This window comes from Pinus tabuliformis, chromosome 5_2, assembly GCF_031772625.1.
Source record: "Pinus tabuliformis cultivar Carrire ecotype Pingquan chromosome 5_2, CPIR1, whole genome shotgun sequence".
Taxonomy (NCBI): domain Eukaryota; kingdom Viridiplantae; phylum Streptophyta; class Pinopsida; order Pinales; family Pinaceae; genus Pinus; species Pinus tabuliformis.
The window spans coordinates 774,353,513-774,368,717 of record NC_142306.1 but is presented as its reverse complement, the minus strand read 5'-3'; positions in this window follow the sequence as shown (position 1 = coordinate 774,368,717).

The following is a 15,205-nucleotide window of genomic DNA, read 5'->3' as shown; positions in this document are numbered from 1 at the left end:
CAAATAAAATTCCCAATCTTAAAACGAAAAAAGTTAAAATTCCCAATCTTAAAACGAAATAAGTTTTTTTTTCAAGGATTCACGGGTTAACATATCCAAATTATCAATTGCAAAACATTACCATCATTGTTTAGCCAAGATATTCAAATTATCAACTTCAAAACCTTATCATCATTGTTTAGCCCAGGGAACTATAAAATCATTTCGAGTCTTTATACTTTTCGCCCGATAGGCATTTTGATCCTATGAAATACTAACAATATTAATATGTGATTTTGTCAATGTCAATGAAGTGGAATGGCCATATTAAATTTAAGTTGGGTCACATTTCTTGGGACGACTTTGTAAAATCACAAATTCAATATTTAAAATCATAATGATTGTGTAACGTTTATAAATTAAATATAAAGAACATTTTTTCCAAGTTTTTTTAATATTTATTGTTTAAATGTTTAATATAATTATTCATTTTATAATAATAATTTAAATTTTAAAATTATGATAAAATTAAATATCAAATTAATATATAAACGTGTAAGATAAGAAATTTATATCGACACAACTTTAATAACCCAAAACTGTTAAAATATATTTATTTTTTATAATTTAATAATTAAAATATTATTATTATATAAATGATTTACATAATCTGGAAATTTTATTTAAAAACTATAAAAATATACTTATTTTATGTAATTTAATAATTAAAATAATATTATTCTATAAATAATTTACCTAATTTAAAATTTTTAAATAATTGAGGTTTCATCTTTTAAAATCCTTTGTTTTTAATTTAATAAATAAGATTTGAATATATATTTTGAAAATTAAATTGATTTAAAAAAATAATTATAAAGGATTTTCTTTTCTAAGAAAGAGATTAGTTTTTCTTTATGTCCGAGGATTAGAGCAAAGCTAGTATGAACAAGGGTTAGAGTGAGGTTGCTAGTACTAGGCTAGCTCACAGGTATACTCACTTAACAGTTTAGAAGGTTTGAAGTCAATACAACAATATTTGTAGGCATGAAGCCATTACAACAATATTTATCAATGCATTATAGTTCATTATGTTAATCTGCTTGGGGAAGATAACAATCATTCTACCCAACATCAAGAAATAACCCAATAAACATTTATAAAATAATTTATATTATAAAAATGTCTTTTAAACATAAAAACTGATATAAAATTAATAATATAATTAATCATTATTAAAATAAAAATAATGATAAGAAAACTTGAAGTGCAAAAGACACATTGTGGAAAAATTATTTAAATTCATAAACGTTAATTCTAGATAGTGGTTAGTCTACTTCTTTAAAATTATCTTATGTTGCCTAGTAAGTAAACTTTATTAAAGAGGTAAGTATAATTATCATAACATTATTTATTGAGAGGATAATTTGTAACACCATTTGCGGGGAAGGATGGAAGGAGATGAAGTACAATTCTAATTCTTAGTTAACATTGAACTTTCACAATGAACTTTGTTAGAGGTTAAGACTAATAGTTTTATTTTCTCTACTTCAAGAGGCACATCTATCTTTAATTATAAACATATGGTTATTTTTTATTTGAATGTCATTATTGATGATATTTTTTTCATAAAAATGATCAAAGGTTTCAATTTATCTAATGTTTGTGAATTGTTAAGACTCTTGCCACTTTTACCTAGATTTTAAGTAAAGATCAAGAAGTTTTTATTCTATGAAGTTCATCAACGATTACACGTTAACATATGCTACATTTGAGACTTATTAAGGTGGTTGGGTGGCAAAATATTTATAGGGTGTTGAGGTCATTTTAACACTAGGTTTGCGGGTTGTTAAGCTTGTTGAGATTTATTTAACATAGCAATCATTGTATTACATTAAGTTTCTGGGTTATAAAGGTTATTTAATTGCATTGCATTCATGACTTGTGAAGGTTATGATACTATCACCTAGGTGTAAAGGTAAGACACCACATTTTTGGGTGATACAGTTATCAAGGATCATATTCAATTCTCATCTATGTTGAAGCATTGAGGGGTATCTATGTAAAAAAATACACGTCATCTAGGGTTATCCACTAAATCTTAAAAGTCATGGTAGCACTAAGAAGTGTCCGTTTTGTTAAATTTAGATCCATGATTGTCCACTGACTGTAATAGGTCTAGTTTAAAGGATTGAGTATTCTTTAATTTTTCAAATTCATCCAATATGAACCAAGTATGTCCACTTATTATTTAAACCGAGGACCCTAATTTCAAAGGGTTTCTATCATATTGACATTCAAGGTTATCAAGCAAATGTCATAGGCCCAAATTGAAGGATTAATGAGTATTTACTGCATCCAAATTCTATCAAATTTATCCAATATCATCCATCATTGTCCACTTGATTGCCTAACCCATCTCAAAAGTTTAAATTAAAAGGTTATGAGATATATATATTTTATTAAATTTATATACACTATTGAAATATAGCGTGCCATATTCACCAAATATTTTCCATTTAGATCCAAAAAGATCATTCGTTGACATGAGTTTCACTCAATATATCCAACCAATATTGTTCATTGGGATTCACCACATAATTGAGAGTTCTAAAAAATCATCAATTCCAAAATAGTTCACTACGCTCATTTAATCTGTCTGCTAAACTGCATTGCATTCACTAAAGACCCTTAGATATATTTCTATGCACAATGTTACATAATCTATTCAAATATAAACTTTCATATTCTCTAAAGATTATCCACAATTACTATATATATTAATTTTAGTACATTTATTAAAAGCTTTCCATATTACATAATTTTTTCTTCATTTTTATTCATAAACATTATACATTATCACTATATAATAACATGTTGATTTCATTATCCACACCCTCCTCCAGCACCATAATATTTACCATAAACGTTTCAATTACCATCTTTTTAAATACTAGCACCACGTATCATCACCATAAATTCAAGGCTAGAGCACTAGGTTTATACATTCTAACCCTAGCCACTATATTTATACAGGTTAACCCTAGGTTGTAGATAAGCATTATTTGGCATGGTTTAGGAATTTACTTGAAAAAATCTTCAAACAAATTCATCCTTACATTGAGATGAAATAGAGTTTATTGTGTCGCATGCATAAATTTGACATCAACGCCAATGATTTCGGTAGTGTCATGCCCCTACACTGGTGGTACTCTTTCAACTGCACTATAGGAGGTGCGACACCACCGACCACTGTCTTTTTAACAATACTTGCGATCGTGGACTACCCCTACTTTCTATACTTAGTTTATTTCTCAACTTTCCTAAGTATACTTTCATTAGCACAACGGAAACATTCTTACATCATTCATCATTATTATATTTTACACATATATGCACAACAGATAATAAAACGAGAGGGGCAACTCCCTGAAATATGAGTCTGCCCGATGATATCAATACTTCATAAAATACTCAGTTTTACAATATTTGTAGGAAACCCCAAGTTTCCCTGGTACAATATCTATCAACTCGTGCAAGTCGGCCTGCACTATTTGCACTGCCCGAACCACCGTTCAGAGTGTCCAAGGATACTTCCGTCTGTCACACCTCATTCACCTTTGAATTGTTTAGCACATCATTCACCTACAGCTCGTTTAGCCGAACACCCTCAACTCGTTGAGGTGGATGCCCTCGCACACCCCTGCCCATTCAGAATTTCAGGCCAACCTCGCTCATTCAGTCGTTTAGCCTAGTGCCCTCACACGCCCTCACCCATTCACTCGTTTGGCCCGGTGCCCTTGCCTGCTTGCTCGTTCGGCTCAGCGCCCTCACACGCACTCACCTGTTCGCTCGATCGGCCCGACGCCCTTGCACACCCTCATCCGAACGCCTTCGGACAACTTCGCTTGAACCTCCTCGAAAGACTTTGCTCGTTTAGTCATTCGGCTCGGCACCCTCGCATGCCCTCGCCCGAACACCTTCAAACAACTTCGCCCGTTCGGTCATTCAGCCCGCCACCCTCGCCTGAATGCCTTCGAACGATTGTTCAGATAAACACCCTCGGACGCCCTCGCCTGGTCGTTCGGCCCGAGACCCTCGCATGACCTTGCCCAACCTACGACTCTGTTTTCTTCATTTACCTTGGCTCAGTGTTTCAGCCCAAGAGTCCACCTACACCTTGCCAAATTTTAGTCCTCTCCAAGTTAGCTCACCCTCCAGCTCACATGAACACTTGGAAACTTGCTTGAATTATTTTGCCACCATTCCAACGCTTTACTTATATGGCAGTTGGTCCATCATTTGGGGCGTTGTCTCACTAAGCTAACCCACTGTTTCATCAAACGCGCCCCAACTTCACGTCGACCCATGGTGTGGGCGCCCATGTGTGGGACCGCCCCAGCATATAAACATTCCACTGCCCAACACTTAGTCATTTTAACAAGATGACGTTTGTGTTGCACGTTTCCCTTATTCGGTAATCTCACTGCACCATTCGCACATGCCCTCAACTTGCCGTTCAACTGCCTAGCTCGTCGATCGCCTGTCATGCACCCGTGCCAACTCCCGTCGACCCGTCGGTTAAACGCGCCCGCCCATCATGCCCAACTCATGGGCTTGACATACTCCCCCACTCTAAACAATTATCGTCCTCGACAACACCATCATACAACATCGCAAAGTGTCACTAGCTCCAACATCCAAAGATGCCCATGCTGCCTGCCTCTACTCTGCCATCGCACAAACCATAAAGGTTCATGTCTCTATAAATAAGAAATTCTCCACAATCCATGACCATCAACCACATGCTCACTACAACATATCGTGTCAACCCATCATGTATCGTCTTTGTGTGAATTGCTGCCATGATACTCCAACATAATGCTAACACATTTCTGTACACTTCTAGACCCCATGATTTGAACTAGTTGGGTAGCTAGTCCAACTGTCACACTCAAACCATGAGAATGAACATCCTCATGCCATCATCAGTCATTTCTCAGACTCCTGTCACAACATCAACTCAATCAAGAATCCATCTCCATCAAAATAAGCCATGCCCAGGTCCATGAAGTAAACTCCATCTCATCTGCAACATGATGTCCATGATGTTTGGTGTCAATGTGTTGCATGAAATTAGCCGCATCTATCCCAACATCATCATCCATATGTGTAAAATCCATCTCCTCAAAATGAAGAGATCCTCTCATCAAACCCGACTCTCGATGTGCCACATCCAAGTCCATGAAGCAACCTCCATCATATCTGCAATGTGCCATCCCTCAAGTCTACCAAGGAAACAAGTATACACTTGTCTCATCTCCCATGTGCTGCCCATGATCATAGACCAATCAGCTCCCATGTGTAAAAAGTGGTTAAGTCTCGGCTCAACCCATGCCCAAGTGTTGCCACCAAGGCATCACCATCGCTGCAACTCCATCACTCCAAAGTGTCTCATATCAATCCTCCACATCAAGTCACTCTCTCAAGCACACCCATACATGTACTCAAAAGTATGCATCCCATACTACATCAAAGTCCTTGACCTTAGCTCCTCAATGCATCAGATCCTCCAAGTCCACCATAATATGAAGTCCCCAAAAGTCACAACCTCATGTCATCATGAGCTCCATGAGTCATCTCCAACCAACATCCTAGCAAGCATACATGTCTTGGCCCAAAGGTCTCTGCAAGATGCCTCAGCTCTCCATGTAGTAGGAATGCTCCATAGTCTGCTCACAAATCCAACCAAGTCCATGGCCTTGTTGTACAAGAGTGCACAACATCCCCATCGGCTCATAAGTAAAACATCTCCATGTCACATCAGCAAATCCACCTGCATAACATCCCTGCCTTGGCACTCCTCATTGGATGCCCATAAGTGACACCTCTACAAGTGCTCTTGCATAATGTCCCTGCATAAGACTGCCATGCTCCATGTCTCCAACTTGATGTCCATGACTCAAGTTGCCCATGTTTTCCAACTAAGTAGACCCATCACAACAGCCAGTCATCCTCATCCAAGTCTGCAATCCGGTCTTGATCCGGATTTAAACAGGAACACAACAAATTACAGAGATAACCATATACACAAAGATGCAGCGAAAATAATACTTCATTTCATTAATGGAAAATACTGAAATATGCTTACAACCAGAAATGGAAATAAACCAGCTAGGGCGATGGTAGCTTATCTCTGAGAAGAGATGTGATGGCTACATGCCTCTAAACTGTGTTACAATGAGGCTCGAAGGCCTATTTATTGTTGAGAAACAATGGAAAAAACCCTTCACATTCCAAAACCTAACCCTAGGAGATGAAACGCCAAACCGTGGGCCCCGTTTGGGGTAAATTGGTACATCAACTTCCCGAGGTCGTAACTTTGGCATATGATCTCTATTTGACGCGTACAATAGCTCATTAGAAAGATCTATCCGAGCACTATCATTGTTGGAACGGGCAACATCGGTCCGTTCCATGGGCCCATGTTGCCCGCGGATTCCCCAAAAAACGTCGTTTAGGGCCTCAAAACGGCTCCGGAAGTTCAGGACCCGAAAAACTGCTAAAAATAGTAAGTTGTGCTACACTTAAGGAAACTGAAAATGCTGAGAAAGACAATGGTGGGGGTCCAGGTGGACTTGGCAGGTGGCCACCAATATCCATCTGGATCATTCCTCCCCCCTTAGGAAGCAATGGTCCCCATTGCGTTGAGCTCCTCCATGAGATGAGGAAACTTCTGCTGAACTTGTTCCCTGGTGAGCCACTTGCCCTGCTGAAGGAGTTGGCCTGCTTTGAAAACTCGATACAGTTGGATATTCTGTTGGCGAGTGTTCTTGATCTGTGTGTCCATGATCCGATCAGTTGCATCTTGTTCCATGCAATCTGGATTTAATTCTGTGGGTTTGAGCTGTTCCGCAATGTCGGATGTGTCTAGCAATGGTGGAAAGTATGGCCGAAGGCGGTCCACATTGAACACTGGGTGCAGGCCAAGGAATGGGGGAATGCTGAGCTCAAATGCATTGTCTCCCATAGCCTTAGTAATGGTGTAAGGACCATATCAGAGTGGTCTCAATTTCCGATAAGCTCCAGTAAGGCGTTCCTTCTGCAAATGCAACCAGACTTTGTCGCCCACCTGAAACTTGTGTGGCACCCGATGTTGATCATGTCGCTGCTTGTACTTGGCATTTGATTTCTCAAGAATGTCATGGACCTGTTGGCGAATATGTTGGATGCGCTCAATGAAGCTGGTGGCCTTATCTGTTTCGGACTGGACATGAGCTGAATTCATGTGAGTAGCTGCAAGTGGCATGGCCACATCGATGGGGCATAGTGGCTGGAATCCCAAACCCACCTGAAAAGGGCTATGGCCAGTGGAGCTGTGAAGAGCTCGGTTGTAGCTGTGCTGAACATAGGGGAGGCTCTCGTCCCATGTGAGTGGATGCTTTGAGTTATACATGTGCAGAATGTGCACAATCATCCTATTGACAACCTCTGTCTGGCCATCAGTTTGAGGATGGAAGGCTGTGGACTTCGTGAGTTTGGTGTCCAGCATTGACCAGAGACTGGACCAAAATGTGCTGAGAAACCGACTGTCCCGATCTGAGATGATAGACTGTGGGATCCCAAAGTGCACCCACACTCGTTCAAAGAAGAGTTTAGCAGTGGCTTCTCCTGTGATATTCTTCTTGCAGGCCTTCATAATGGCCATCTTCGAGAACCTGTCGATGACCACAAAAACACAGTCATTTCCATGCTTAGTGGAAGGAAGGCCTGACATGTAATCCATGGAGATGGATTCCCAAGGTCGACTAGGGGTAGGCAACAGGGTATAGAGGCCGTGCTTCTTAATGGTCGGTTTGGCAATGGCACAGGCAGTACATGATCGGATGTACTTCCCGACATCCTGTCGAAGATTCGGCCAATAGAAATAATTTTGCAGTACTGCCACTATTTTCTCGACCACGAAATGCCCAGCAGCCCGACTGTAGTGTGCTTCCCAAATCATCTTGGCACGCTCACTTGAAGGAACACAAAGGTGACTGAGGTGGCATAATAGGGCATCCTGGAGGTGAAAATCTGCAACAGGCTGACCCTCCAAGAGTGTTTGGTATGTGTGGCTGAATTCTGGGTCGCTCTTGTAGAGAAGTGGCCAATCAGAAGTCTCGTGCCCACAAGAGTTGAGCACGGTGGTTAGCGCCATGATCGGTGGTCGACTGAGGCAATCTGCAACATTATTCGTGCTGCCCTTTTTATACTTGATATTCAAGTGAAACTGTTGCAGGTAAGTAGACGACTTCTGATGGCGATCATTCTGCAATTTCCCTTGGGTCTGTATGAACTGCAGAGGTCAGTGGTCTGTGTGGATGACCGTTTCCTTCCCCAAAATGTAATGCTTCCATTGTCGGCAGGCCTCTACAATGGAATACATCTCTTTATCATAAGTGGGGTACTTCCGGACTGTGTCTTAAAGTGTTTCACTGTGATATGCCACTGGATGTCCATGTTGAGTAAGGACTACCCCAATAGCATAGTCAGAGGCATCTGTCTCGACCTCAAATGGTTGTTGTAAATCTGGTAACGCGAGCACTGGTGTCGTGCAGAGGCGATCCTTCAACTCCCTGAATGCCTTCTGTTGAGATTCAGACCAAAAGAATTTTGCTTTCGCCCCGCCCTTGGTGACTTGACTCAAGGGCCAAGAAATATGAGAAAACCCCAACACAAACCTGCGGTAGAAGTTGGCAAGACCTAGAAAGATGCGGAGCTCTGTTAGAGTGGTTGGAGAGGGCCAATCCCGAATGTCTTAGATCTTGGCTGGATCGACATGCACTCCCTGTTCATCAATGATGTATCCCAGATAATGAACCTGGGTCATGCCAAAAGTGCATTTGTCCAAATTGGCACATAGCTTGTGTTGCCGCAGTGTTTGGAGAACCTGTCGGATGTGGTGGAGGTGCTCTTCCCAACTCTGCCTGAAGATCAGAATGTCATCCAAGTATACTACTACAAAGGAGTTGGTGAATGGCCGCAAGATGTCATCCATTAGCCTCATAAAGGTTGCAGGAGCATTCGTCAATCCGAAAGGCATGACCAACCATTCGAAGAGACCCTCCTTGGATTTGAAGGCCGTCTTCCACACATCGGAGGGTTCGATTGGTACCTGGTGATATCCTGACTTCAGATCGATCTTACTGAAATATTTTGCCCCGTTTAGTTGGTCTAGGAGGTCATCAATCGGCGGGATCGGGTACCTATTACGAACAGTGATCTTGTTCATCACCCGATAGTCAATACAGAGTCTCCACGTCCCATCCTTCTTCTGTACCAACACGATCGGACTCCCACAGGGCGATGAACTCGGACGGATGTGACCTTTCTGCAGGAGCTCTTGAATCTGCCTCTTGATTTCATTATTCTCGAGAACGAAGCGCTGATAAATTGGTTCATTGGGTAGCGGCGCACCTGGGGTCAGATCGATGGAGTGCTTGACTTGACAGTGCAGAGGAACCCCTGTCGGGGAGGTGAAGATGTCCTCTTACTCCTCCACAATCTTGTCCATCTGTAGTTGTCGTGCAGAGGGACCTCGTTTGGAGGCCGCAGCCACTGTCTTCTTCTTTCCTTGAGGGCGTATCACCAGGAAAACAAATTTCCTGGTTTTGGAAATGATCTTACTGCATTGTTTTGCAGTAATCAAAGAGATGGCGGCAGGTGGTGCTACCTCTGGTATCCTGAACAACTTATTTCCCAATGTAATAATAACAGCACGGGGCCTTGATTCATACACAACATGTTGCTTCCACAAGTATGGTTGTCATAGTAATACATCACAAACTTCAAGGGGAGCAATGTCACACAATACCTCATCCGTGAAGGGCTTGATGTTGTATGGAAAGCGACACTGCTGGCTCACGCGAAGATCTCATCCTTGGTGAAGCCACCCAATGGTGTATGGTTGTGGATGTGCTGTGGTCGGTAAGCCCAACCGCTTCACGACTTCTGCCGAAATGAGGTTCTTTTGACTCCCGCGATCAACAATGAACTGTATCGGGGAGCCCTTTACCCACATCTGGGAGTGGAAGAGACGCTCCTCCTCCTCTGGATCTTCAGGTTCATTTTTCTGGATCTTTGCGGTAGCAACAGTGGCGCTGGGATCCGCATCAATGATCTACTTCCCTTTTTCATACCCCTTATCGGGTTCTGACTCAGAGTCGGAACATGCATCTGATTCTGAAACCTTTAGCTCAGCCACCAGTGACTGCTTGGCCTGACACTCACTTGTGTTGTGAGTGGAGCTCTTATGGAACTCGCACCATTTTCCAGTGTCCTTTCTCGGCTTTGCGGCGCTGTTCTTTGCTTGCAGCTTCGGCTGGTTGTCTTGGGCTGTCCCACCTTAGCTTTGTCCTTTGTTCTCTGGTTTAGGGGCACCTTTCCCCTGCTTTGGATTCGCAGATCCAAAGTCTCGCTTCTTTTGTTTAAACTTCTGCTCGACCTTGACGGCATATCGGTATGCTGCGCCGAGCGAGGGGATGTTTAGGAATTGTATTTCTTCCTGGATGTACTTGTGCAGGCAGCCACGGTATTTGAGTATCAAATGTTGCTCTGAATCCTTGATACCCAACTTTGTGCGAAGCGTATGGAAAAGATTGGTGAACTCCGGCACGTCTTGGGCCCTTCCCTGCCGCAGCGTGGTCCACTTTATGTATTCATCCTCATAGCTTCCGACAGGGTAGTACTGCTCCTTGATGGCATCTCGGAACGAATCCCAGGTGGGTGCGACTGAAAATAGTGAGCTAGTACTTTCATCCTTCTGCTCGTAGTAGGTTTCCCACTAGTCCTTGACGTGGGGGGCTGCTTTGAGAAGAGCAAAAACAATCTTTTCCCGACTCGAAAATTCATGAACAGAAAAATAACCCTCTAGCATATTTAACCATTTATCTATGGCATCTGCGTCTATCTGACCCTCGAATATGGGGATTTCAAAATTAACTTGTACCTTAAAGGGTGTGGCGTTTCCAGAGTAGCTGCTCGAAGCCGATGCGTCGCTTCTGCGTAGCCACTGAAGGATCTGGGAAAAGTTGTCCATCATCGCGTTCCGTTCTCGCTCGAGGGCTTCTTCGAGTAATATTTTGATGGGATCTCCTGCCCCCTCGTCTTTCTTCTCGTCCGCCATGGGAGGCCGTCGTGATTTGTGAGGCTGGTCTTGCAAAGGTTCAACCAGTTCAAGCCCTAACTCCTTATATCCCCACCTTGTTGGGGACATGTAAAGAAAAACAGAGAAAAAGCAGACCACTCTGATACCACTGATCTGGATTTAAACAGGAACGCAACAAATTACAGAGATAACCAGATACACAAAGATGTAGCGGAAATAATACTTCATTTCATTAATGGAAAATACTGAAATATGCTTACAACCAGAAATGGAAATAAACCAGCTAGGGCGATGGTAGCTTATCTCTGAGAAGAGATGTGATGGCTACACGCCTCTGAACTGTGTTACAATGAGGCTCGAAGGCCTATTTATTGTTGAGAAACAATGGAAAAAACCCTTCACATTCCAAAACCTAACCCTAGGAGATAAAACGCCAAACTGTGGGCCCTGTTTGGGGTAAATTGGTACATCAACTTCCCGGGGTCGTAACTTTGGCATATGATCTCCGTTTGACGCGTACAATAGCTCATTAGAAAGATCTATCCGAGCACTATCATTGTTGTAAAACTTCGCTTAGGGCCTCAAAACGGCTCCAGAAGTTCAGGACCCGAAAAACTGCTAAAAATAGTAAGTTGTGCTACACTTAAGGAAACTGAAAATGCTGAGAAAGACAATGGTGGGGGTCCAGGTGGACTTGGCAGGTGGCCACCAATATCCACCTGGATCAGGTCTAGTGAACTCGGTCACTCAAACCATATCATCGTTACATGAGTCTCTTCCACCATGGCTCCCCCACTAAGGGTTCCACCAAAACTTCCTCTTGGTCTCGACCATAAGAAGTCCACCCAAGTATCATCAAACCCAAGTGTGTGCCCTTCTCCAATCTATCCATGAGTCATCCCAAGCACTTAGCCAATTTCTCCATATGGCTAAAGCATGACCCATTCCTCTGCAATGATCATCACGTTCCTCCCTTGTCACGGTAATTTGCACCTCCTACCATAAGGTCACAAACAACCCCAACAAGTTCTGCAACAGTTAATGGTCCTTGCCTCTCCATACAAGGTCTCATCATAGACATCCACGGTAAGGTCCTCCATCGCATTGGCAAACTGATTTTTCCTTTCCCTCATACGGCCTATCTACCAAAAGCTCAACTGAAACACAAGTATAAGTAGTACTTACTTCATCATGAGGCTTCTCCATGTGAGTATCATCATCCACCAATGTCTGCAAATTGCTCGATCCTGGTCCAACTTGAACAATTTCAAGGTCATCCTCCATCGTTGTCATATCTGTAACACCCTTAAATATCACAACTTCCTCTTCTTCATCATTGCAATATGCAGCTACACCCTGCTCCATTGCCAAACCAAGTCGAAGAAGTTCATCTTCAACATTCGTTTCCAAGACTTCAAGTTCGTCTCGAATCCGTGGGTTCTCTTCTTTCATCCGCTTCAACCTGTATAAGGTCAGCAAGAGCCTCCCTTGACATTCTTCCAAACCTACCATGTCTTATCGTTCAGCTTGGCCTAAGCACGATTCTTCACCCTTGCTAAACTTGTCATGAAGTATTACAGTTCCTTCGGTAAGCCTGGTTCAACTAAATCAAATTCTGATACCACCTGTCACGAAGTGTAGTGGGATCGGATTTTTTGTAAATCTAATTATTTGAATCAGAGCTCCGATACCAATTGTCATGCCCCTACACTAACGGTACTGTTCCAACTGCACTATAGGAGGTGCGGCACAACCGACCACTTCCTTTTTAACAATACTTGTGATCGTGGGCTACCCCTACTTTCGATACTTGGAGCAGTATTCATGAAGGGTTTTAAGCTGCTTGTCGATATCGTCAGAGCTCCTAGCAAGAATAATGATATCATCATCATAAAGGAGAAGAGTAATGAATATACCAATGAGCTTGGGTCCTCAAATCCCACAACTTTGAAGCAATCTTCAAGCTGGTCAATGTAAATTCCAAAAAGGATAGGGGATAGGGGATAACCTTTCTTAACAATGATGTTGCATTTAATTTATGTAGACCAACCCTTAGTGGTCTTAAGCCTGAAAATAACATTCTGATATAATATAGTAACATCAACCCTCAACTCGAGAGGAACCATTATCTCATTGAGCCATTTCCATAAATTATCTTGAGGAACAATGTTAAAAGTTTTTCTAGAGTCAACAAAACAATATAAGAGATCAATTTTACTATTACGACAATCCTCAACAATGGTCCTAAGAGTGACAAGGTGGTCAATAGTGGGGTGGTTCCTTCTAAAACAAGCTTGCCCTGTGGCTCTTTTACCATGGATTTCAAGCCACGTGTTAATATTATTTTCCAAAATCATCCCATACAATTTGACTAAATTGTGGTTGATCATGATATCTTATAGTTATATGGAACGTCTTTATCCCACTTTTAAAGATAGGAAAAATAAGGCTTCGTGTTTAATTGCCAAGTTGAGGAAATTGTGTAAGTGTAGGATGAGGATGGAGCTTCCTGATGGGAATGAGATTTTGGGGGTTAATCAAAATCCCTTTCCCTTAAATAAATTGATTCTGAGGCCTATGGGTTATGACCCACAAAGCCTATTGAAGCGTTATATAAGGTCTTCAGCCTTTGAAATGGACCATTTAACATATATCATAGCCATATTACCCAATAGACCTTTTAAACTATATCGAAAGATTTACACATATGCGTTCAAGCCAAAAAAGGCTGACCCACACATATATCGGAATACACAGAAACAAGGAAACCCCGCTCTGGAATACATAACCTCACTTCAAATTCTTTAGGGTCGCATTTATAATCATCATCGAGTCTGCACTGTATCGCTCCATGGCAATGCTCCGATGCCGACATCCGACTGCCAACACCCGCGATCACCGATTGAGCTTTTCAACGACATTGCTATCGCTCATTCCATTGCCATGGTCCTTTAGCCTTGCCGACATACGCTCACCGATGGCATCAGGGCCATCGATCTGGACTTAGGATCTAACGGTTGTCGCTTCATCGCATAGTCGCACTCGCATTGTTACAAGGGCCGCTTCGATCAGTTTAATTCGTCGACCTGACATATCTCCCAGACCCAATAAAAGTATAGGACAGGTTTTATAAACTTTCAAGTCCGGATTCTCAGATCTGACTGTGGTTTTGTGCAGTTTCTCAGTATAATGGGGTTTTCCACTTGCGGGCCCAAATTACACTAGATTTTCCTTAATCTTTGATGGATTTTTATGATAAAATCCCAGTTACTCTGCCACTCTCCTTAACACACAGAGCTCCTATAAACACGAGATCTTTGGATCGCCATTGATCCTTCCGTGATCGATGGTCGATCAACATGCATTTACAATTGGGATTTCAATCCTCCCGCACACATATATAACAGAAGTGAAAGACTTAATACACAGACATGTAGAAACCCGCAAAACACATATTTATTATATACAGTACAACTAAAGCATTTCAGCCTTAACATGGGTTCTTCCCCGACTACATCAGTCTAAGCACTGATTACACAATCTATTCATGTCACTCTATGTTTTTTCCTCTCTCAACATGCAGGTTCATCAATATATATATATATATATATATATATATATATATATATATATATATATATATATATATATATATATATATATATATATATATATATATATATATATATATATATATATATATATATAAAAGAAGTGTTGGATTGGATCACGGAAGGATCTGATGATATCCTCTAACAAAAATCCCTTAAAGCTCTCATTACATGCATGCATATAACATATGGTTGATTACATTTAGATCAATTCTTTGAGACTTATTTTTGCATCTCTAAATTTGTTTTAAAACAGAATTTTTTCTTCTTTTGCTCCCCTGATCCACGCGCTCCTCTTCGCTCTGCTTTGGATTCCTCCCTTTGTCTAAGGGTGCTAGTCCTGCATCAGACTCCCGAGGCACAAAAAATAATGACCTCCTGGTCATATGCTTCTTCTAGTCCTTAGAAATTCTACCCACTGCATATCTTTAGTGGAACTACTTTCATGGTCTTCTGTGAGCTATAGCCA